The 24,286-nt window shown below is 37.8% G+C and overlaps 1 protein-coding gene across 1 annotated transcript in view; it reads left to right on the forward strand.

Moving 5' to 3' along the window:
- GABRG3 (gamma-aminobutyric acid (GABA) A receptor, gamma 3) overlaps positions 1-24,286 on the forward strand; it is an 831,633-nt gene that overhangs the window by 791,740 nt on the left and 15,607 nt on the right. The gene's annotated exons all lie outside the window — the stretch shown is intronic.

The raw sequence follows: 24,286 nt of genomic DNA on the forward strand, positions 1-24,286 counted from the left end.
GGCATCACCTACTCGATGGACGTGAGTTTGAGACAGCTCTGGGAGTTGGTGATGGACAGGGAGGCCTGGTATGCTGCAATTCATGGGGTCACAAAGAGTCGGATATGACTGAGTGACTGAACTGAACTGAACTGAAAGTGAAGTTGCTCAGTCATGTCCGACTCTTTGGGACCCCATGGACTGTAGCCTACCAGGCTACTCTGTCCATTGGAATTTTCCAAACAGGGGTCTGGAAAGGGCTGCCATTTCCTTCTCCAGGAGATCTTCCCAACCCAAGGATCGAACCCAGGTCTCCTGCACTGTAGGCAGACGCTTTACCATCTGAGCCACCAGGGAAATGCTAAATATAAGTCTAGCCTATATTTTACTAGAGAAAATTATGCAGCTGAGTTAATAGATAAATGAACTTCTCTTCTCTCCCTAGTTTTCTGATTTTTGTTATTGGTAAATCTGATCTCATATAATGATTTGAGAAAGTTTACTTTTGTTCTATTTTCTAGTAATGATTGTGTAGAATTGGTTCTCGTTCAACTCTGATTTCAATAAACTTAGCTTGATTATTTACACAACTGTAACAAGAAGAGCCAGAGAAGACAATGGCACCCCACGCCAGTACTCTTGCCTGGAAAATTCCATGGACGGAGGAGCCTGGTAGGCTGCAGTCCATGGGGTCACTAAGAGTCAGACATGACTGAACGACTTCACTTTCACTTTTCACTTTTATGCATTGGAGAAAGAAATGGCAACCCACTCCAGTGTTCTTGCCTGGAGAATCCCAGGAATGGGGGAGCCTGGTGGGCTGCCATCTATGGGGTCGCACAGAGTTGAACACGACTGAAGTGACTTAGCAGTAGCAGCAGCAACAAGAAGAGCAATTGATAATTTCTTTTAAGTTGGCAAACCTGGAACTTTTCATAAAGAATCTCAGAATATTTAAGAGACCACTCAAGACCTCTCAGTGCCAAGGACTTATGATCAGATTTTCCCTGCAATACCTTCAGATTTGGGTGACTCCTTCTTTTCTTGAGGTCCTCAAAATATTGTGAGGTTCTTGCATCTGCCAGGAAATGGCTTTCCTTACTCACATAGTAAGGCTGATGGAAACCCTGTAAGCAGTAATCAGGGCATTTTTCCAAAGGGATTTTTGGCAGTATATTGTCCACCTTGGTTCTTTAAATTCACCTAGTCATATGTGAGTCTACGGATGTTTCTTTCATATATGTGTTTACAGTCAAAACCTTGATAATATAACCAATGTTCCCAATTTTGTCCTTTTTATGAGGAGAACAAATTCGTATTAATGTTATATAATAATATTTCCACAAAAACAAGAATATTCACTAAGACTTTGCAAATTCTGGAGGTAGAGCAGAAAAGATAAATGTTTTCTCTTTGTTTACAAAGTTGTGCTTCGTCAAATTGCTGCATGTGATAGCTGGCTTAAAGGGAAAGGTTTTCTCACAAGTGGAAAACAAGACTAAAAAGCCAGTAATATTTTGAACAAAAAAATGTATGAATATGTTGAGCCATATTCATCAATTCACTAAATCCTATGTAACTAATTCTTGTTGAAATTTATCTTTAATTAGCAGTTTATAAAACCAACAAGTTTTCCACTAGAGTTCTGTAATTTCTTATCAAGCTCAGTGGTGTAATCTAAAAGGTAGCAGGAACCTATATTTGTCAAAAAATCATTTTGTGAAATTCTTGAAGATATTAATTTTTGTAAATGCTGCAGAACAAAATAATCACGCTATAAATGATAAAAACCTAAAATTGAATGGTTAAAGATCTGATAACAATGAAATTAACAAAGAAATTTGATTATTTCTGCAACATACAAGAATTGGAATCATAACATTATATCAGGATATATCCAGATTTTAGGGACTTCAAATTATTTTTAGAACATTTATAATAACATTTACCATGCAACATAGCCTGAGAATGCTTATCATCACTCATTTGATAATGCTTCCCATGTAATTTAACATACCAAATAAGCCTAATCAGTTGAATATGTCCCTTTGAGATGTTTCAGAAGTCCTCTGAAGCACCTTGAAGTTAGTTAGAAGTCAAAAGAACTTCGTTTAGAGTCTGACTTGGGACAGTTTGAGAATTTTAGACACTGGTCAAATAAGATCAAGGTCATTGTGAAAAAATACTTTTCACTTAACCAAAGTGATAGTAAAAGATTTCAAAGGCAAATACACAAATTTACAACAGGTTACCTAAAAGGTAAAGAACTTCAAAATCTGCTATCAGAAACAGATCAATATCCTAAGAAAACTTTGTTCTCTTAAGGGTGAGAGAAGACCAAACTCTAGTTTTGCTAAACTAGAGTTTATTACTCTAGTTTTAGAGTAATACTAAAATTTTTATTACTAAAATTTATTTACTTAATTTTATTACTAAAATTTTTATTTTTTAAAATTTTATTTTTTATTTTATTACTAAACTGTATTTACTTAATTAATTTTATTACTAAAATTTATTTACTTAATTAAATATACTCTAAATTTAGCCAATTCTGACCATGCATAAAATTCTTTTTTCAGGTTGCTTTTTCATAAATCTTTTATGCCTTTCTTATTTTAACTTCAGATTTTGCCTTATGTTTGCCCCATCCTTCCCACCCCCTCACCCCCGCTTTTTCTTAGTATCTCTTTAGGACAAAATTACTTTCTTTTAGCAAAATGCATTACCATTCTTAGATCTCTCTCTCTCTCTCTCTCTTTTTTTTCCTGCATACTAAGATGTGTTCCTTATTATTTTATTTTTATTACTTTTAGCAGTTTTAATTACATAATGTAGATTTCTTAATCTTTGAAAATCTTACTTTCTTGTGAAAGTTACAAAGTAAGCAATTATGAACTGTTTTTACACTAGCATTTTTTAGATTGGCAAACACATTATTGTTGTTGTTCAGTTGCTAAGTCATGTCCAACTCTTTGTGACCTCATGAACTGCAGCACACCAGCTTCCCTATTCTTTACCATCTCCTGGAGTTTGCTCAAATTCAACTCCATTGAGTCAGTGATGCCGTCTAACTATCACATCTTCTGTTGCCTCCTCTTCTTGCCCTCAATCTTTCCCAGCATCAGGGTCTTTTCCAGTGAGTCAGCTGTTCACATCGGGTGGCCAAATTATTGGAACTTCAGCATCAGGCAAACATATAGATACTATTTATAATTTCTAAACATATGTACATTTTTACAGAAAATTTATCAGTGTGACATCAAACATTTTATTAATAGTTCCAAATATCTTTAGTTTCTCTCCACAAGGAAGCCTGTGTTCAGTAATTAATGGTTCAAAATTTTATCTTTTTGGAAATGAGCTAGAAATTCAATACATTTTTCTATTTAACTTTAGCAAAACTCTAAAGTTTCAAGTTACAAAAGAATTTGGAGCAGATAATTTTAAGTTGACATATCATAAATCATGATATTCTTAAATAATTCACCTAAAAACTTTACCTCATTTGCATTTAATTTACTTATCAAAATATCATCATACCAAATACTTCTTGCTGAAAATTTTATAACAAAGATAATAAGATCTTATTTGAATAGGAACAATAAAAGTGTTATATGTAGTGCAAACGACTCTAAAGATATATATATGCTAGTTAAACCAACAAACATCAACTCACTTTAACATCAAATATTTTTTTTATTTTTTAAATTATGAAAGTATGATAACACACCTACAGTAGACTTGGAAAATACAGGACAAAGTTACATATAGCTCCACTATATAATATAATTATTTTTAAGTACATAAATAGAGATTTTTTTATTTGGAGTTTCAATATCATTCTCTCAAATTTTAATAGAATGAATAAACAGAAAACTAGAAGGATATAGTAGACCTGAAAAACACTTTGACCTAGTTAAGATTCAGATTCAGATAATTTTGTTTGTTTGTTTGTTTGTTAAGGTCAAAAAAATTTGACCTAGTTAAGATTCAGATTCAGATAATTTTCACACAACAGTGGGATACAAATTCTATTGAGGTTTTCATAGACTATAAATCTGGAGATATTGGAACATATCCAGAGACATAAAACAATGCTCAAAAATTTCATGGTCTAAAGGTATTGAAATCATACAGAGTCTAATCTCTTATCACTGTGGAATTATGTTAGAAATCAATATGAAACTATATTTGAAAATAACCCACGTATTTTCAAGTGCAAAGTGACAATTTCTAAGAGACATCTCTGACTAAGCTATTGAAATCTTCAATAAAGTTAAAAGACTGAAAAAACACAGAGGGTGATTGCAGATAAGAAAGAATTTGAATGAGAAATCAGTATCAAAATGAGAAATTAAAATGTCAAAGATTCTTTGGAGGAAAAAACAATACCTGGGCATTTGGGTATTTCAAAATTTTCCAAGATAATTCTAATGTGCTTCTGGATTTTAAAAAGTGCTTACAAGTTTGTTTCTATTAAATGGTAGGTTTAGTGATATAAAATTTCATTATTTTCTGATGACCAATCATGATCGGTTTACTTCAGTCACTAGGTCGTGTCTGTCTTTTTGAGACCCCATGAACAGCAGCATGCCAGGCTTCACTGTCCTTCACTATGTCCCATAGTTTGCTCAAACTCATGTTCATTGAATTAGTGGCGACATCCAATCATCTCAACTTCTGTTGTGCCCCTCTACTCTTGCCTCCAATCTTTCCCAGAATCAGGGTCTTTTCCAATGAGTTGGCTTATCAGGTCCACAAAATATTGGAGGGCTTTCCTGATAGCTCAGTTGGTAAAGAATCCACCTGCAATGCAGGAGACTCCAGTTCCATCCCTGGGTTGGGAAGACTGACTGGAGAAGGGAAAGGCTACCCACTCCAGTATTCTGGCCTGGAGAATTCCATGGACTGTATAATCCGTGGGATCACAGAGTCAGACACGACTGAGCACCTGTCACTTTCACTGTCAAGTACTGGAGTTTCAGCTTCAGCATCAGTCCTTCTGATGAATATTCTGGGTTGATTTCCTTCAGAATTGACTGGTTTGATCTCCTTGCTGTCCAAGGGAATCTCAAGAGTTTTCTCCAGCACCACAGTTGGAAAGCATCAACTCTTCAGTGCTCAGCATTCTTTATTTATGGTTAAACTCTCACATTTGTAAGTGATTAATAGTTACATAATCACAATAGTAAAAGTTGTTTATCAGTTTTCACAATCAATAGCCAGAATGAAATCAAAAGATAATTACAAGTGCAAGCCATAATGGAAATATGATTAACCTAACAATATAAAATAATTACATACAGTTTGAGGGGTTAAGTAGAGTGATGGGGTAAGTGGATATGCATGCACATACCTGTTTTCATCTGCCCAGCCAGTCTATGTCTTTTGGTTGATGCACTTAATCCAGTTACATTTAAGGTAATTATCAATACCTTAAATGTATAATCATATTACTGTTTTCTTAATTGTTTTGGGTTATTTTGTATAGGTCTTTTCCTTTTCTTGTCTTTCCTGTCTAGAGAAGTTCCTTTAGCACATGTTATAGAACTGGTTTGGTGATGCTGAATTCTCTTAACTTTTACTTGTTTGTAAAGCTTTTGATTTCATCATAAATCTCAACAAGAGTCCTACTGGGTTGTAGGTTCTTCCCTTTCATCACTTTAAATATATCGTGCCATTCCCGTCTGGCTTGTTGAGTTTCTTTGAGAAATCAGCTGATAACCTTACGGGAGTTCCCTTGCATGTTATTGCTTTTTTTTCCCTTGTTGCTTTTAATATTTTATCTCTTTCTTCAATTTTTGTCAGTTTGATTACTATATGTCTCACTATGTTCTTCCTTGGGTTTTTCCTGCCTGGGACTCTGCACTTCCTGAATACGGTTGACTATTTCCCATTTTGGGGAAGTTTTCAGCCTGCTATCCTTTCAAATGTTTTCTCAGGTAGTTCACTCTCTCTTCTTCTGAGACTCCTATAATGAGAATGTTGGTGCATTTAATGTTGTCTCAGAGGTCTCTTACTTCATTTTTTCCATTCTTTTTTTCTATATTTTCTCTTGCAGCAGTGATTTCTACCATGTTGTCTTCCAGGTCCCTTATTCATTCTTCTGCCTCAGTTTTTCTACTATTCATTCTTTCTAGTGTATTGCTCATCTCTTTCTGTTTGTTCTTTGGTTCTTCTAGGTTTTTGGTAAACCTGTCTTGCATCTTCTCCATTCTTTTCCTGATATCATGGATCATCTTCACTATCATTATTCTATATTCTTTTTCTGGAAGGTTGACTATCTCCTCTTCATTTAGTTATCTTTCAGAGGTTTATATTGTCCCTTTGTCTTGGACATAACCCTTTTCTGTTTCCTATTGATTAAACTTCTGTGATGTGGCTTCCATTCTAGAAGCTATGGCATTTCATCTTGCTTTTTATATCTGCCTTCTAAGATGGGAGTAACTGGTGGTGGGAAATCCTGGGTCTTACTCTGGTAGGTATATTCATGCTCAGTAAAATTTTGATCCAATTGGGGTCAAATTGGATGGGGCTAATGGGTGGGGCTGAGTTCCCTCTCTATTACCTGTTTGGCCTGAGGTGACCCAGCCCTGGAGTCTACAGGCTCTATGGTAGGGCTAGTGGTGACCTTCAAGAGATCTTATGCCAAGAAGTACTTCTCAAGACTGCTGCTGCCAAAGCCCCCTTCCCTGAGACAGGCCACTGATGACCCATGCCTCCCCAGGAGACCATCCAACACTAGCAGTTAGGTCTGGTTCTGTCTCCTGTGGGGTCACTGCTCCTTCCTTTGGTTCTTGGTACAAGTAAGATTTTTTTGTGTCATCCAAAAATAGAGTCTCTGTTTCTCCCAGTCCTTTTGAAGTCCTGCAATCAAATCCCACTGGCCTGCAAAGTCAGATTCCCTGGGGATTCCCAGTCCCTATGCTGGATTTCCAAGCTGGGAAACCTGACGTGGGGCTAAGAACCTTCACAACAAGGAGAGGAATTATTTGGTATTAGTGTTCTCCACTTTTGTGGTCACCCACTCGGAGAGTATGGGATTTGATTTTATAATTATTGCACCCCTCCTACCATCTGGTTGTGGCTTCTCCTTTGGATATGGGGTATCTGTTTTGGTGGTTCTAGTGTCTTCCTGTTAATGATTCTTCAATAGCTAGTTGCTCTTTTTCTGTTCTCACAGTAGGAGATGAACACAGATACTTCTACCCCTCCATCTAAAACCAATTTCCCAAATAATAATTTAATAGTGCATTTTTTCTAGATCTCATGAACCTGATATTTATTTGGGTTAGTTTTTTATATTTCAGAGAACTTATATAAGTTCTTAATTTCTTTAGGCAAATTAAATAGAACATATTTATAAATTAATTTTGTTCATGCCATTTAGAGATAGAATATATGATGTTTATCACATACATACCTAGATATACACACATCCATATAAACACAGACAGAAATCTCTTAATCTTCATTTTAAAATTTAACATTTGATCTATATGTCTATTTTTGTGACAGTACCATGCAATTTTCATTACTCTAGATGCTTATAACAGCCTGAAGTCAGGAAAATGTATTCCATTAGGTCTGTTCTTTCTCAAGATTGTTTTGGCTATTCAGGGTCTTTTGTGTTTCCACACAGTTTTTTCTTCTTCTTCTTCTTTTTTTTTTCAATTATTTATTTTTTTATTGAAGGATAATTGCTTTACAGAATTTTGTTGTTTTCTGCCAAACCTCACATGAATCACCCATAGGTATACAAATATCCCCGCCCTTTTGAACCTCCCTCCCATCTCCCTCCCCATCCCACCCCTCTAGGTTGATACAGAGACCCTGTTTGAGTTTCCTGAGCCATACAGCAAATTCCCATTGGCTATCTGTTTTACACATGGTAATGTAAGTTCCATGTTACTCTTTCCATACATCTCACCCTCTCTTCCCCTCTCCCTATGTCCATAAGTCTATTCTCTATGTCTGTTTTCTCCATTGCTGCCCTGTAAATAAGTTCTTCAGTACCATTCTTCCAGATTCTGTATATATGTGTCAGAATATGGTATTTATTTTTCTCTTTCTGACTCACTTCACTCTGTATAATAGGTTTTAGGTTCATCCATCTCATCAGAACTGACTCAAATGCCTTACTTTTAATGGCTGAGTAATATTCCACTGATGAATTATGGTGTTGGAAAAGACTCTTGAGACTGCAAGGAGATTCAACCAGTCCATCCTAAAGCAAATCAGTCCTGAATATTCATTGGAAGGAATGATTTTTAAGCTGAAACTCCAATACTTTGGCTACCTGATGCAAAAACTGACTCACTTGAAAAGACCCTGATACTGGGAAAGATTGAAGTCAGGAGGAGAAGGGGATGACAGAGAATGAGGTGACTGGATGGCATCAGCAACTCAATGGACATGAGTTTGGGTAAACTCTGGGAGTTGGTGATAGACAGGGAGGCCTGGCATGCTGCAGTCCACGGGGTCACAAAGAGTCAGACACGCCTGATCAACTGAACTGAACTGAACTAAAACACATGCTCAGCATCCCTAGTCATCAGGGAAATGTAAATCAAAACCACAGTGAGAGATATCACCTCACACCTGTCAGAAAGGCCATTATCAAAAAGAACACAAAGAACAAATGTTGGCAAGGATGTAAAGAAAAGGGAACACTGTATGCTGTTTTGGAGAATGTAAATTGGTACAACCAGTGTGGAAAATGGTATGGAGTTTTCTCAAAAAATTTAAAACTGGAACTACCATAGGACCCAGTCAATTCCACCCCAAAAACCCTGAACACACTAATTTGAAATATACATGCATCCCAGTGTTCATAGCAGCATTATTTACAGTTGCCAAGATATGTATGCAACCTAGGTGTCTATCAAAAGATGCATTGATAAAGAAGTATCCATACCTCACCTCTTTTATACACACACACACACACACATACACACACACAGAGACACATACACAGAATGGTATACTACTCAGCAATTAAAAAGGATGAAAATTTGCCACTAGCTGCAACATGGATGGGCTTGGAGGGAATAATGCTAATTGAAATGAATCAGACAGAGAAATAAAAATACTGTATCACTTATATGTGGAAAAATATTGTATCACTTATATGTGGAATCTAAAAACTACATGAACTAGTGAATATAACAGAAAAGAAGCGGACTCCTAGATCCAGAGAACAAACTACTGGTTACCAATAGGGAGAGGGAAGCTGGGAGGAGCAATTAAAAGTAGGAGGTAAGAGTTACAAACTATTAGGTATACGGATATATTTATTGTACAATACAGAGTATTTAGCCAATATCTATAAATGGAATATTTATAACCTTTAAAAAATCCTTAAAAATTGTGAACCATTAAATTGTTACCTGTAACATATAATACTGTGCATAAAACATACTTCAATTAAAAAATAAAAAACAGGAGAAGGCCAGAAAATACTGATTAAAATTGTTTGAAAAATGAATTTGAAAAAAAGAATGTTTGTGGTTTATCTCAGGCCTGGATTTGAGCCAGCTTTCTGCAGTGCACCCACTATCCATCTCCTAAAGCTTGCTCTTGCCACTGTTGGGAGCATACACAGGGAGCTAGCTGCAGGTTGCAGGGGGGATATCACATGTAGAGTCCTAGAAGTGCCTATAGGCCATTTGGGGAAATCCACAGATGAGGCGCCCTCAGTAACTTGTGGGCACACCTTCTGATTGAATCCCTGGAGCACTTGATAGAATCTTTGTCCTTTGTTAAGGTCCATTACAAGCTCTAAGTGCTCACCACCCCTCAGGTTGCCACTCAGGATTCAGTGCTCTGGGTGAGGGAAGAGAAAAGTGGGTGTCATTAGCAGCATCTCTCACACCAGGGAAAACAGGCATTCACTTTTGTGCTTTCAGTTCTTTCTATGGGAGAAATCACACATGAGGAAAATCTCTTGGCTCAGAGCTGTACTGCCTTGGGGGAAGAGGTGATGTGGGTAAAGTCTAATCTTGATTTATTTGCTCTAATAGTGAAACTTTTTCACTAGACTCCTGGATTTCCACAAAGTCTATCTCATCTGTAGGTGATTGTTTAAATCAGTGTTTTCAGAAGCTCCCTGACCACAGCTAAGAAGGGCAGGAGCTGATTCATGGGCCACTTCATGGCCCACCGCTGGGTTCTGTATACCTAATAGCCAACACACAGTGGGTGTGACTCCTCATAGGTCCCTAGGCATATGGTGTTGCTGACAGAACCAAAGTCAAACAGGACTGTAGCTGAATTCTAATACAATCAGAGTTGTTTCTAGGTCTGTAGCTGTGACTGCAATGAGTCAGTCATCTGGGTATAAATCTGTTTTCTCAGTGGGTCTCTCTTTATTCTTCAACAGCATCATTTTTTCACAGTCTCCTAGCTGAATCCCACATCTCCCACAAAGGCACTTTTATCCATGGATAAATGCAAGAGATGGGAATACCAGACCACCTGACCTGCATCTTGAGAAATCTATGCAGGTCAGGAAGCAACAGTTAGAACTGGACATGGAACAATAGACTGGTTCCCAATAGGAAAAGGAGTACACCAAGACTATATATTGTCACCCTGCTTATTTAACTTCTATGCAGGGTACATCATGAGAAACTCTGGGCTAAATGAAGCACAAGCTGGAATCAAGATTGCCGGGAGAAAGATCAATAACCTCAGATATGCAGATGACACCAACCTTATGGCAGAAAGTGAAGAAGAACTAAAGAGCCATTTGATGAAAGTGAAAGAGAAGAGTGAAAAAGTTGAGCTTACAGCTTAGAGCTCAACATTCAGAAAACGAAGATCGTGGCATCCAGTCCCATCACTTCATGGGAAATAGATGGGGAAACAGTGGAAACAGTGGCTGACTTTATTTTGAGGGGGTCCAAAATCACTGCAGATGGTGACTGCAGCCATGAAATTAAAAGATGCTTACTCCTTGGAAGGAAAGTTATGACCAATCTAGACACTGTATTAAAAAGCAGAGACATTACTTTGCCCAAAAAGGTCTGTCTAGTCAAGGCTATGGTTTTTCCAGTGGTCGTGTATGGATGTGTGAGTTGGACTGTGAAGAAAGCTGGGCACTGAAGAATTGATGCTTTTGAACTGTGGTGTTGGAGAAGACTCTTGAGAGTCCCTTGGACTGCAAGGAGATCCAACCAGTCCATTCTAGAGGAGATCAGTCCTGGTTGTTCACTGGAAGGACTGATGTTGAGGCTGAAACTCCAATACTTTGGCCACCTCATGAAAAGAGCTGACTCATTTGAAAAGACACTGATGCTGGGAAAGATTGAAGGCAGGAGGAGAAGGGACAACAGAGGATGAGATGGTTGGATGGCATCACTGACTCAATGGACATGAGTTTGGGTAAACTCTGGAAGTTGGTGATGGACAGGGAGGCCTGGCATGCTGCAGTCCATGGGGTTGCAAAGAGTCAGACATGACTGAGCGACTGAACTGAACTGAACTGAACTGGAGGGAGCAACATGTTTAAGGGACCTTTGGTTTGGCCACTGTGCTGATGTTATTCTCCTTTATTTTTCCATTTCTTTGTAACATATTACCAGCAATTTTGTGGCTTAAGACAAAATCAACATAATTCAACAGTTTCTGCAAGAAGTATGGGTGTGGCTTATCTCAGTCCTTTGTCTAGGCTCTCATAAGGCTGTGATTGAGCCTGAGCTTAACTTTCATCTGCAATCTTGATTGGGGAAAAATTTACTTCTAAACTCATTAGGCTGTTGGAAGAATTCATTGTTTATAACTGTAGAGCTGATGGCAGCTCACTTCTTCAAGACTAGAAGAATTTTTCATCATGAAAGACTCAGTTCTTTTAAGGATTTTCTTCTGATTAAGTCAGGCCCACCCACAATAATCTTTCTTTGGATCAAACCTGAAATTAACAGATCTACAAAATCCATGCTAAAACCAAATCACATGTTCTGCCCAGGTTCTCAAGAGGAGAGAGTCATACAAATGTGTGACTAATTGGAAGTCATTTTAGGGTATGTCTGCCAGGTATGTTTTTGGTGTCTTGAGGAGAAATAAAGAAATGAAGATATCCATGACATTGAGTAAATAATGATTTATAATAGTATTCTCTGGGAACAGTGAAAATTATGTAAGATATAGCTAGTGTTTAATCTTCAGGGAACATTCTGTATGTTGCTAATCTTTATATCTCATGGAACACAGTACTAGCTTAACAAACTTTTATTGTATAAGTAATATCAACAGGCTGTTCTATGCTGTTGTCCTAAAAAGTAACAATTCACCTGCTCTCCGAAAAAGTCTTCAGTATAACTTTTCCTTACCTTGGCTCGGAAAAAAGTCACAAAAATGAGCAATTAGCAAAAGGTAAATTCTTCTTACAGTTCCACTGACCCAAGGTGACTTGTCTATCTTGATAAATCAGAGAAATTTCTCACTCCCTCTCCAACTTTTTCCATTCTATCTTCCCCTGGGAAATGGGCATCAGGCGCATTTCATGGCAGACTCTGATGACCTTTAAGGATTCTAGAATCACTGAACCCTGTTATCTGTCATAAAAGTTAATTGGAAACTCAAGTGTCTGATTTAGAAAGAACTAAAGCTGAAACTCCAGTACTTTGGCCACCTCGTCTGAAGAGTTGACTCATTGGAAAAGACGCTGATGCTGGGAGGGATTGGGGGCAAGAGGAAAAGGGGATGACAGAGGACGAGATGGCTGGATGGCATCACCGACTTGATGGACATGAGCCTGAGTGAACTCCGGGAGTTGGTGATGGACAGGGAGGCCTGGTGTGCTGCAATTCATGGGGTCGCAAAGAGTCAGACCCGAATGAGCGACTGAACTGAACTGAATCACAATAAAACAAAATCTCTGCAATTTAGTTCATGAATTGTATTAGGGAGGCTGCACAATTATCAGAGTAAACAGCTAAAACACCTCAGAGAAGGAATTAAGACCTCTAAAAAAGCATGTACTTGGAGAGGAGACTTCATACTCAAGTTGGAGCTTGCCAGGTCCCTGAGTATGTGTCTGTGTGTTCATAACATGCATGTGTGCAGGTATGTGAACACTTGCAGAGGGGAAGCACATAGAATAAACATTTCTTTTTCAGTCACCAGTCCTAGAACTAATGACAAATATAACTAGGAATGCACCTGGCCTTATCTGAGAAACTGCACGTGTGGTGTTCAATCACTCAGTCGTGTCCGACTCTTTGAAACCCTATGGACTTACCCCACTATGCTCCTCTGCCCATGGGATTGTCCAGGTGAGAATACTGGAGTGGGTTGCCATTTTCTCCTCCAGGGGATCTTCCCAACCTAGGGATTGAACCCATGTCTCCTGTGTCTCTTACATTGGCAGGTGAATTCATTACCAGTGAGCTACCTGGGAATACCTGAGAAACTTAATAGGCACATGTTTTCAGAAATAAGGAAATGGTTTGCCTCCTATGAAGATATGTTTTAACTTAAGCCTAGACAAATAAATTATGTACAGAAACATGGTATTTCTGAAAATGAGAGCCCTATGCCCTCTTCCTTCCAATTTGGGGTGATTGGCACATTGGCTTTGTATTGGTCTTCCTGTCTGAGACAGTGAAGCTGGAACCCACAATTCCTCCTGCTACTGCTTCTCCAGATATTTGTTCCCCGTGGAAGCTGGAAACAGAGAACCAGGGGTTCTCTGGAACCACTTTTTAGGTTGTGTCCCAGAACCTCACCAAGAGCCAACTGAGTTATAGAACCAAGCCCCAGAATTTGGCCCTGACACCCCCTTCTCACTTTCACATCTAACAGTGGGACGTTCAGGCAGACTCATGAGTTAGGCAAAGGGGTATTCTGAACACAGGCTATGCGGAATCTGTTCACCTCAGGTTGGTGCAAGTTAGATGAATTTGTTAAAATGAATCTGCTCTGGAGTTGTCCCTCTGTTTTCCTCACTGAGGAAATTACAATGGTGGTTGAAGAAATTATTCAACATGTGGAATATTCCACTGAGATTGTGTTCATAACTGGTAGAGTGTTTTATTATGTTTTGCTTTTCTATTTTCTGCTCAGTTTTTATTGAAATTTTATGTAAATATTAATAGACCTTTAAATGTCACACATAAATAATAATATTTCCCCAGGAAATGATATTACTTGACCTTCATATTACTTAGAAAAATATGTTTGTGTTTTTTATTGCTTCAGGGTAATCATTCTCCTTCCTTTGTACTGAAATACTAATTTGCTAAAAATGTTTAATGTTTCTTGGGAAATAATCTCCAAATTGATGTTTCTATTGGCCATCCTGAGTATTGCTACAGCAGAACACCATATTTTGCAAAAAATATTCTAATTTGTTGAAAGGCATAATTTTACATGGGCTTCATATAGTCTGCTTGTGAATATTTTAAGTAAAAATGGGACTCTGGGACTTTTTTCATAGAAGAAACATTTCTTTTTCAGTCACCAGTCCTAGAACGAATGACAAATATAACTAGGGATGGACCTGGCCTTATCTGAGAAACTGCACATGTGGTGTTCAATCGCTTGATCGTGTCTGACTCTGCAACCATGAAGATCTTTTTTTTTAAACAAGTACCAGCTGATTGCTTATCAAGTAACATTGATAAACAAGGCATATATTCTAAAACTCAACTAGTTTATTGGTTTTGAGTCTAATATTTTATTAGAATTATAGAAATAAATTAGTCACAGTTGTTAGAAACAATTAGAGAGTGCTTCCTGGACTAAATGATTTCTAAGCTGAGCTTCAAAGTTGAGTGTGAACTATTTGGATGCAGGTGAAAGGAAGCACATCCTACGCAGAAAAGAAGATATGTAGCAACCACTGGGGAAGGATCTTGGCACATCTGAGGACCTGGGGAAGTGCAAAGAATACAGGGTCAAGGGGGCATTTCATTCAGAATGATGCAGACTGTTGGAGAGGGGGAAATTCCCCCCACCCTCCACCCGTCTTGAGTTATTATGGCTGGACTAATATTAATGATAAAATTGACATTATGCAGATTAACAAGAGAAAAAGAAACAAAATTTGATTCATACACAAGGAGGTCTCATAAAAATGGGAAGTGCCCAAAATGTAGCTTTTATACTTTTTAGACCAAAAAGAACAATACATCTGTGAGGAATTAATAGGATAAAGAACTTGGGTTTTGAGTACTTAATTAGTGAGAAATCAATTAAAGAAGGGAAAAGGTTTGTTTATACAGGCTTCCTGGCAATAAGGATGACCTACCTCTAGACGTGGGGAGTACACCTTTCACATGAGAGATTATTTTCTACTTCTGTAGACAAATAGGAGGGTCAGAGTAGATATCTCTTGCATTGGTCATTTCTTAAGTAACTTTAATTCAAAGTAATCACTATGCCATTGAGGCATATTTTGGGGTAGCTTACCCTGGGCCCCAAAAAGACCATAATAAAGTATTTTTCCCTTTTTTAAAATTTTCTTTATTTATTTATTTTTAATCAAAGGATAATTGCTTAACAGAAATTTGTTGTTTTCTACTAAATATCAACATAAATCAGTCATGGGTATACATATGTCCCCTCCTTCTTAAACGTCCCTCCCAACTCCCTCCCATCCCACCACTCTAGGTTTTTACAAAGCCCCTTTTTGAGTTCCCTGAGTCATACAGCAAATTTCCATTGGCTATCTATTTTACTTATGGTAATGTAAGTTTCTATGTTACTCTCTCCAAACATTTACCCTCTCCTTCCTCCCCCTGCCCCATGTCCATAAGTCTGTTCTCTACGTCTGTTTCTCCATTGCTGCCCTGCAGATAAATGCATTGGTACAATCTTTCTAGTTTCCAAATATATGTGTTAATACATGATATTTATCTTTCTCTTTCTGATTTACTTCACTCTGTATAATAGGCTATCCATTCATCCACCTCATTATAATGTAGACTCAAATGCATCCCTTTTGTGGCTGAGTAATATTTCATTGTATATATGTACCACAGCTTCTTTATCCATTCATCTGCCAATGGACATCTAGGTGGCTTCCATGTTCTAGCTGTTGTAAATTGTGCTGCAGTGAACACTGGGGGACATGTATCTTTTTCAATTTATATTTCCTCAGGTATATGCCTAGTAGTAGGATTGTTGGGTCATATGGTGGTTTTAGTCCTAGTTTTTTAAGGAATCTCCATAGTGTCTGTATCATTTTACATTCTAACCAACACTCCAAGAGGGTTCGCTTTTCCCACACCCTCTCCAGCATTTATTGTTTGTAGACTTTTTGATGTTGGTCATTCTGTTTGGTGTGGGGTGATATCTCATTGTAATTTAGTTTGTATTTTTCTGATAATGAACTATATTGAGCATCTTTTCATGTGTCTGTTAGCCATCTGTATGTCTTCTTTGGAGAAGTGTCTGTTTAGTTTCTTTGGCCCACTTACTGATTGAGTTGTTTATTTTACCGATATTGAGCTACATGAGCTGCTGCTATATTTTAGAGATTGATTCTTTGTCAGTTGTTTCATTTGCTATTATTTCCTCCCATTCTGAAGGCTGCCTCTTCATCTTGCTTATAGTTTCCTTCATTGTCCAAAAGCTTTTAAGTTTAATTAGGTTCCATTTGTTTATTTTCATTTTTATTTCCATTTCTCTGGGAGGTGGGTCGTAGAGGACCTGGCTGTGATTTATCTCAGAGAATGTTCCACCTATGTTTTCCTCTAGAGTTTTATAGTTTTTGGTCTTACATTTAGGTCTGTAATCTATTCTGACTTTATCTTCATATATGGTGTTAGGAACTGTTCTAATTTCATTCTTTTGCATGTAGCTGTCCAGTTTTACCAGCACCACATATTGAAGAGGCTATCTTTGCCCCATTGTATATTCTTGATTCCTCTGTGAAAAATAAGGTACCCATAGATGCATGGGTTTATTTTTGGGATTTTTATCTTGTTCCATTGGTCTATATTTCTGTTTTTGTGCCAGTACCATTCTGTCTTGATGACTGTAGTTTTGTAGTATAATCTGAAGTCAGGAAGATTGATTCCTCAAGCTCCATTCTTCTTTCCCAAGACTGCTTTGGTTATTCAGGGTCTTTTGTATTTCTATATGAATTGAGAAATTTTTTGTTCTAGTTCTATGAAAAATACCATTGGTAATTTGATAGGAATTGCACTGAATCTGCAGATTGCATTTGGCAGTATAGTCATTTTCACATTTTATAATCATTTTCACATATTGATCCTTCTTGCATAGGAACATGAAATATCTCTCCATCTGTTTATGTCATCTTCTATTTCTTTCATCAGTGTCTTATAATTTTTTACATACCATTCTTTTGTCTCCTTATGTAGGTTTATCCCTAGCTATTTTATTCTTTTAGTTGCAATGGTGAGTGGGGTTGATTCCTTAATTTCTCTTTCTGATTTTTCATTGTTAGTATATGGGAATGCAAATGATTTCTGTGTATTGGTTTGTATTCTGTGACTGCTAAATTCACTGATGAGTTCTAGTAATCTTCTGATAGTATCTTTAGGGTTTTCTATGTATAGTATCATGTCATCTGCAAACAGTGACTACTTTACTTCTTTTCTGGTCTGGATTCTTTTTATTTCTTTTTCTTCTCTGATTGCTGTAGCTAGGACTTCCAAAACTACGTTGAATAATAGTGGTGAGAGTGGACACCCTTGTCTTGTTCCCCAGCAGGATAAACTGTGGGTTTATCATATATGGCCTTTACTATTTTGAGGTAGGTTCCTTCTAGGCCCTCTTTTTTTTTTTTCTTTTAAATTTTAATCATAAGTATGTGCTGAATTTTGTCAAAGGCTTTTTCTGCATCTATTGAGATTGCAATATGGTTTAATCTTTCAATTTGTTAATATGGTGTATCACACTGATTGATTTGGATATATTGAAGAATCTTTGCATCCATGGAATAAACCCAATTTGATCATGGTGTACGAGCTTTTCAATGTTTGTTGAATTCTGTTTGCTAGAATTTTGTTGAGGATTTTTGCATCTATATTCATCAGTGATATTGGCCTATAATTTCCATTTATTGTGTTGTCTTTGCCTGGTTTTGGTATCAGGGTGATCGTGGCCTCTTAGAATGGGTCTGGAAGTGTTCCTTCCTCTGCAATTTTTTGAAAGAGTTTTAGAAGTATAGGCATTAGGTTTTCTCTAAATGTTTGGGAGAATTCACCTGTGAAGCCATCTGGCCCTGGGCTTTTGTTTTGGGGGAGAATTTTGATCACAGTTTCAATTTCACTGCTTGTAATTGAGTTGTTCATAATTTCTTTCTTCCTGGTTCAGTCTTAGAAAATTGAACTTTTCTAGGAATCTGCCCATTTCTTTCAGGTTGTCCATTTTATTTCCATATAGTTGCTTATAATAGTTTTTTATAATCCTTTATATTTCTGCACTATCTGTTGTAACCTCTCCTTTTTCATTTCTAATTTTTTTGATTTGGTTCTTCTCTCTCTTTTTTCTTGATGAGTCTGGCTAAAGGTTTGTCAATTTTGTTTATCTTCTCAAAGAACCAGCTTTTAGTTTTATTGATCTTTACTATTGTTTCCTTCATTTCATTTTCATTTATTTCTGTTCCGATCCTTATGATATCTTTCCTTCTACTGATTTCAGGGTTTTTGTTGTTCTTCTTCTTCTTTTCCAGTTGTTTTAGTGTAAAGTTAGATTTTATATTCAATGATTTTCTTGTTTCTTTAGGTAAGATTGTATTGCTATAAACTTCCCTCTTAGAACAGCTTTTGCTACATCCCATAGGTTTTGAATTGTTTTGTTTTCATTGTCATTTGTTTCTAGGAATTTTTTTTATTTCCCTTTTGATTTCTTCAGTAACCTGCTCATTATTTAGAAACATATTGTTTATCTCTACGTGTCTGTGTTTTTTATAGTTATTTTCTTGTAATTGATATCTAGTTTTGTGGTCATAAAAGATGCTTTATATGATTTCAATTTTCTTAAGTTTACTGAGGTTTGATTTGTGACCCAAGATGTGGTCTGTCCTGGAGAATGTTCCATGTGCACTTGAAAAAAAAAGTGCAGTCTTCTGCATTTGAATGGAATACCCTGAAGACATCAATGAGATCCATCTGTTCTAGTGTGTCATTTAAGATTGTGTTTCCTTTTTAATTTTCTTTTTGATAATCTGACCATTGGTGTAAGTGGGATGTTAAAGTCTCCTACTATTATTGTGTTACTGTCAATTTCTCCTTTTTTGTCTGTTAGTGTTTGTCTTATGTATTAAGGTGCTCCTGTGTTGGGTGCATAGATATTTACAACATCTATTCCTATGTCTTCCTCTTGGATTGATCCCTTGATCATTATGTAGTATCCTTCCTTATCTCTTGTAATATATTTTATTTTATTTTAAGATCTATTTTTTATGATATGAGGATTGCTACTCCAGCATTCTTTTGATTTCCATTTGAGTGGAATATATCTTTCCATCCTCTCATTTGCAGTCTATATGTGTCTTTAGGTCTGAAGTGGGTTTCTTATAGACAGTATACATGTGGGTTTTGTTTTTGTATCCATTCAACCATTTTGTGTCTTTTGGATGGAGAATTTAATCCATTTACATTTAAAGTAATTATTGATACATATGTTCCTATTGCCATTTTCTTAATTGTTTGGGGTTTATTTTTGTAGATCTTTTTCTTCTCTTGTATTTCCTGACTATATAAGTCCCTTTAACATTTATTGTAAAGCTGATTTTGTGGTACTAAATTCTCTTAACTTTTGCCTGTCTGTAAAGCTTTTGATTTCTCCATCAATTTTGAATGAGATTTTTACCAGGTAGAATAATCTTGGTTACAGATTTTTTTCCCATTCAGTACTTTAAATATATCCTGACATTCCCTTCTGGCCTGAAGAGTTTCTGCCAACAGATCAGCTGTTAAATGTATGGGGTTTCCTGTGTATGTTGCTTGTTACTTTTCCCTTGCTGCTTTTAATATTCTTTCTTTGTGTTTAGTCTTTGTTACTTTGATTAGTATGTGTCTTGGTGTGTTTCTCCTTGGGTTTATCCTGTATGGAATACTTTATGCTCCTTGGACTTGATTGACTATTTCCTTTCCCAATTTGGGGAAATTTTCAACTATAATCTCTTCAAAAAATTTCTCATACCCTTTCTTTTTCTCTTCTTCTACTGGGACCCCTATAATTTGATTGTTGATGCATTTAATATTGTCCCAGAGGTCTCTGAAACTATCCTCTCTGAGACTAACTGAGGATAGTCTTCATTCTTTTTACTTTATTCTGCTCTTCAGCAGTTATTTCCACCATTCTATCATCCAGCTTCCTTTTCCATTCTTCTGCCTCAGGTATTCTGCTAGTGATTCCTTCAAGAGTATTTTTAATTTCATTAATTGTGCTGTTTGTCTCTGTATGTTTATTCTTTTATTTCAATAGGTCTTTGTTAATTGATACTTGCATTTTCTCCATTTTATTTTTTGAGGTTTTGGCTCATCTTTACTATCATTATTCTGAATTCTTTTTCAGGTAGTCTGCCTATTTCCTCTTTGTTTATTTGGACTTATATGTTTCTAGATTGTTCTTTCATTTGCACATTATTTCTCTACTTTTCATTATTTATTTATTTATTTTTAACTTATTGTGTTTGAGGCCTCCTTTTCCCAGGCTTTGAGGTTGAATTCTTTCTTCCTTTTGGTTTCTGCCCCCATTAGGTTGGTCCAGTGGTTTGTGTAAGTTTCAGGTAGGCTGTGACTTATGCTTCTGTTCCTGTTGGAGGAGGTGAGTTTTTTCCCCTCTGATGGGCATGGCTGAGTGAGGTGGTAATCCTGTCTGCTGATGATTGGGTTTGTATTTTTGTCTTATTTTTTGTTTGAATGAGGCATCCTGCACAGGGTGCTACTGGCAGTTGGGTGGTGCCAGGTCTTTCACACAAATGGTTGCCTTTGTTGCTGTTCTCAATATTTGATATTCCCTAGGGTTAGGAGTTCTCTGGTAATCTAGGGACTTGGAATCAGTACACCCACTCCAAAGTCTCAGGGCCTGGGCTCTGGCCAGGAACAGAGATTCACAGGTGGTTTGTTATGGCATTAAATGGTATTAAAACAAACACACAAAAGTGAGGAAAAAAAGGTGCATCCCAGATAAATGGCAATTACAAAATCAGGTAAATAATAACTAAAATAAAGGAATATACACACATATATGTACACCCAGAAGCAAAACCAAAAGTCCAAAAAAGATAAAGTATAATAGATTGACCTTGCAAACAAAGGAAATCAAAAATTATATCCACCAATTAAGATTAAAACTAACTAAAGTGCAAACTGGAAAACAGAACTAAAGCAAGGTGCCAACTGGGGAATAAAACAACAAAAACAAAATAAACTGACATATATGGTGAGAAAAAGAAACAAAGAATATAAATGCAAAGTTAAGCAGAAGTAGATAAAGAGGATTTATATACAGTAAAGATTAACTATAATGGGAAAAGAACAGTAGGAAAAACAAACAAAGGAATAAATGTAGAAAAAAATAACAATAAATTTTTTAATTTTTTAAAAAGAGATAACAAGAAGTAAAAAAAAAAAAAAAGGAAAACCCCACAGAACTGCAAAAGGCCAATACAGAGGCAGTATATAACAGAAATAAAAAGTGCAATTTTAAAAAATTCTCTGGGTTTCTTCCTTGTCCTGGCTATTGACGACCCAGAGGGATGGTACGGGGAGGGAGGAGGGAGGGGTGTTCAGGATGCGGAACACGTGTATACCTGTGGTGGATTCATGTTGATGTATGGCAAAACCAATACAATATTGTAAAGTAATTAACCTCCAATTAAAATAAATAAATTTATATTTTAAAAAATTCTCTAAAGTTTCAATAGATTTAATAGTGCTGGTAAAAACCATCAACTACAACAACAGAGTGAAAGGGGATGGGGGAACATCCAGAAGCAACTACAGAACAAGTCAAAAGATAAGAAATGTTCTCTTGAGTCTCTGCTGTCAGCATCCATTCCCTCACCAGGAGTCACAGTCCACCTCACCTCCCTAGGATGCCGTTCAACACTGGGCTGGTGTCTGGACCTGCTGTGGGATCTGCTCAGACTCTAATCTGGTACTCTTCCTGTGTGTTCTTGCCTTCAATGTCCACAGGTGTCAGAACTAGTACATTTTCTTTTGTGAGAACTCTCGTTGTCCTTTTAAATATTCCATAAACACAGTCTTCCTAGTTGATTGTGTGGATTTAATCTAGTTTGTACAGTGGGTGGGAAGGTTTTGGGTATTCTTCCTTAGCCACACTGCCCCTGGGTTTCAACTGTAGCTTTATCTCTACCTCTGGATGTGAGTCATCCAGACGGGTTTGCTCATGAGGATGCCCTGGAGGACTTGGTTCTGCGCCAGTGAGGGACAGCTGTGGAGGTGGTACAGCTGCTTAGGTCACAGGGGCCCTGGCAGCACCAGGTACTCAAGGGAGCTGGCAGCAGGAAGTATTGTGCTCTAGAAGGGTATGGCGACCCACTCCAGTATTCCTGCCAGGAGAATCTCCTGGGCAGAAAAGCCTGCAGACCACAGTCCACAGGGTCTTAAAGAGTTTGATGTGACCAAAGTGACCCCGTTTGCATAGATACAGGACTCTTTCTAGCTTCTGGCAGTTCTTTCCCAGTAGGGATCATGCATGGAGGTGGCGCAGTTGCTTGGATCACAGGAACACTGGCTATGCAGGAGCACTAATGTCTATTGTCACAGGAGACATGGTTTTATTAGGGCTTTTTCTAGTCTGTGGCAGCTCTGCCCCAGTGAGGACTGAGCATGAAGGTGGCACAGCGGCACCAAGTGTGCAGGGACACAGACTGCCTCAGCTACAGGAGCTATGGCCCTATCAGAGTCTTTTTCCAGCCTCTGGTAGCTGGTGATCTTCGGTGAGACCTCCTCCATTGCCCCACCCATTCAGGCCTTTAGAGGGCTCCCCTGACTTGGGTCCTTCTCTGTTGCTCAGCACTGCCAGGTGCTTGAAGGGCCAGCCTCTCTGTTGTTCAGCTGCTGGTGCTGGCCTGTGGGAGAGAGAGGCTAAAGTGATGGCCCCATCCCTACACGCAGCAGTATCACCTTGCCTCCAAGGCTGCCTGGCTTTCCTCCACAGGCATTTCCTACCACAATCTCCTCCCGCATGTCCCCTAGGGCCATCTCCCCACCATCAACCACAGACCTCACCCTGAATTCCTCCACAATCCCTGCACTCCAGCCCCCAGCTGCTGTGCCTTCTAAGGGACCCACGTCCCTGACTGGGGTATGTATGGCTGTGGCAAGGATTTTCTGTGTGATTATTATTCCGTTTAGACTGTCACAGATCAGCTGCTTCACTCTCAGCCTCAACTATCTCTCGTTGCCCCAGTGTGGAGGTCAAACCCCTGCTCAGTTCCCCCGCCTGCCAGAGGCAGGTCCAGTGCTACTAATGCTTCTCTTTTTTTCCCTACTTCTTTCATTCTACCGAGTTTTATGTGGTTCTATATATTCTTTTCCACTGGTCAGGAGCTCCTGCCCACTCTCAGCTGGTGTCCTGCACATGCTTCTGTGTCTGAAGGTGTATTCCTGATGTATCCATGGAGAGAGATGCACTCCATGTCCACCTACTGCTCCACCATCTTATTCTCTCCATCATAAAGTTTTGACAGTTGTACAGGAGAAACAAGATGCTGTGTTCTGGAAAGATCCTTTTGGTGACAGGACGCAGAATGATCCAGAGTATTGAAGGTTGTTATGAGACAAGCCAGGGGCTTTGGTAAATAGTACATGGGCCAGGTAGGAAGAGGAATTGGGGGAAATAGAGAAGTTGAAGAAGGGAAAACGAATCAGAAATGGTTGTCTAGATTCCCACCTTGGATAAATGAAAGGAGGACCTAAGCTAAGAGAAGGTATTGGTGTGATAGAGGCTCATTTCTGGTCATCGTGAATTTCAGGTGCCAGAAGGTTGAATCCAGCAGGTTGAAGGATGGAGGTCAAATGGGAGGAAGGAGAGAGACACAGTTCTGCAAAAGACCACCTAGAAAAGACATGGGTAGAAGCGACTTTGGAATAAAATAAACAAAGTATTAGGCATGCACACTCTCCCAGTCCCTCATGGAATCTTATGAGATTTCCAGTAACATCTCTATTAATCCCAACTCGTTTATGTGTGGCTTTGCTTTAGTAAAGAGGAAGTAGTGTCCATAAAATGATTTATTCTGTTTGTTTTCTGAGTAATCATGAAAGGATAAAATAAATATAAAAATATTATGCAAAACATTATAGTAAGTGATTGATAAGCTTAAATTCATACTACAAAAATGGAAATATAA

Source organism: Bison bison, unplaced genomic scaffold, assembly GCF_000754665.1.
Source record: "Bison bison bison isolate TAMUID 2011002044 unplaced genomic scaffold, Bison_UMD1.0 scf7180017864224, whole genome shotgun sequence".
Lineage (NCBI taxonomy): Eukaryota > Metazoa > Chordata > Mammalia > Artiodactyla > Bovidae > Bison > Bison bison.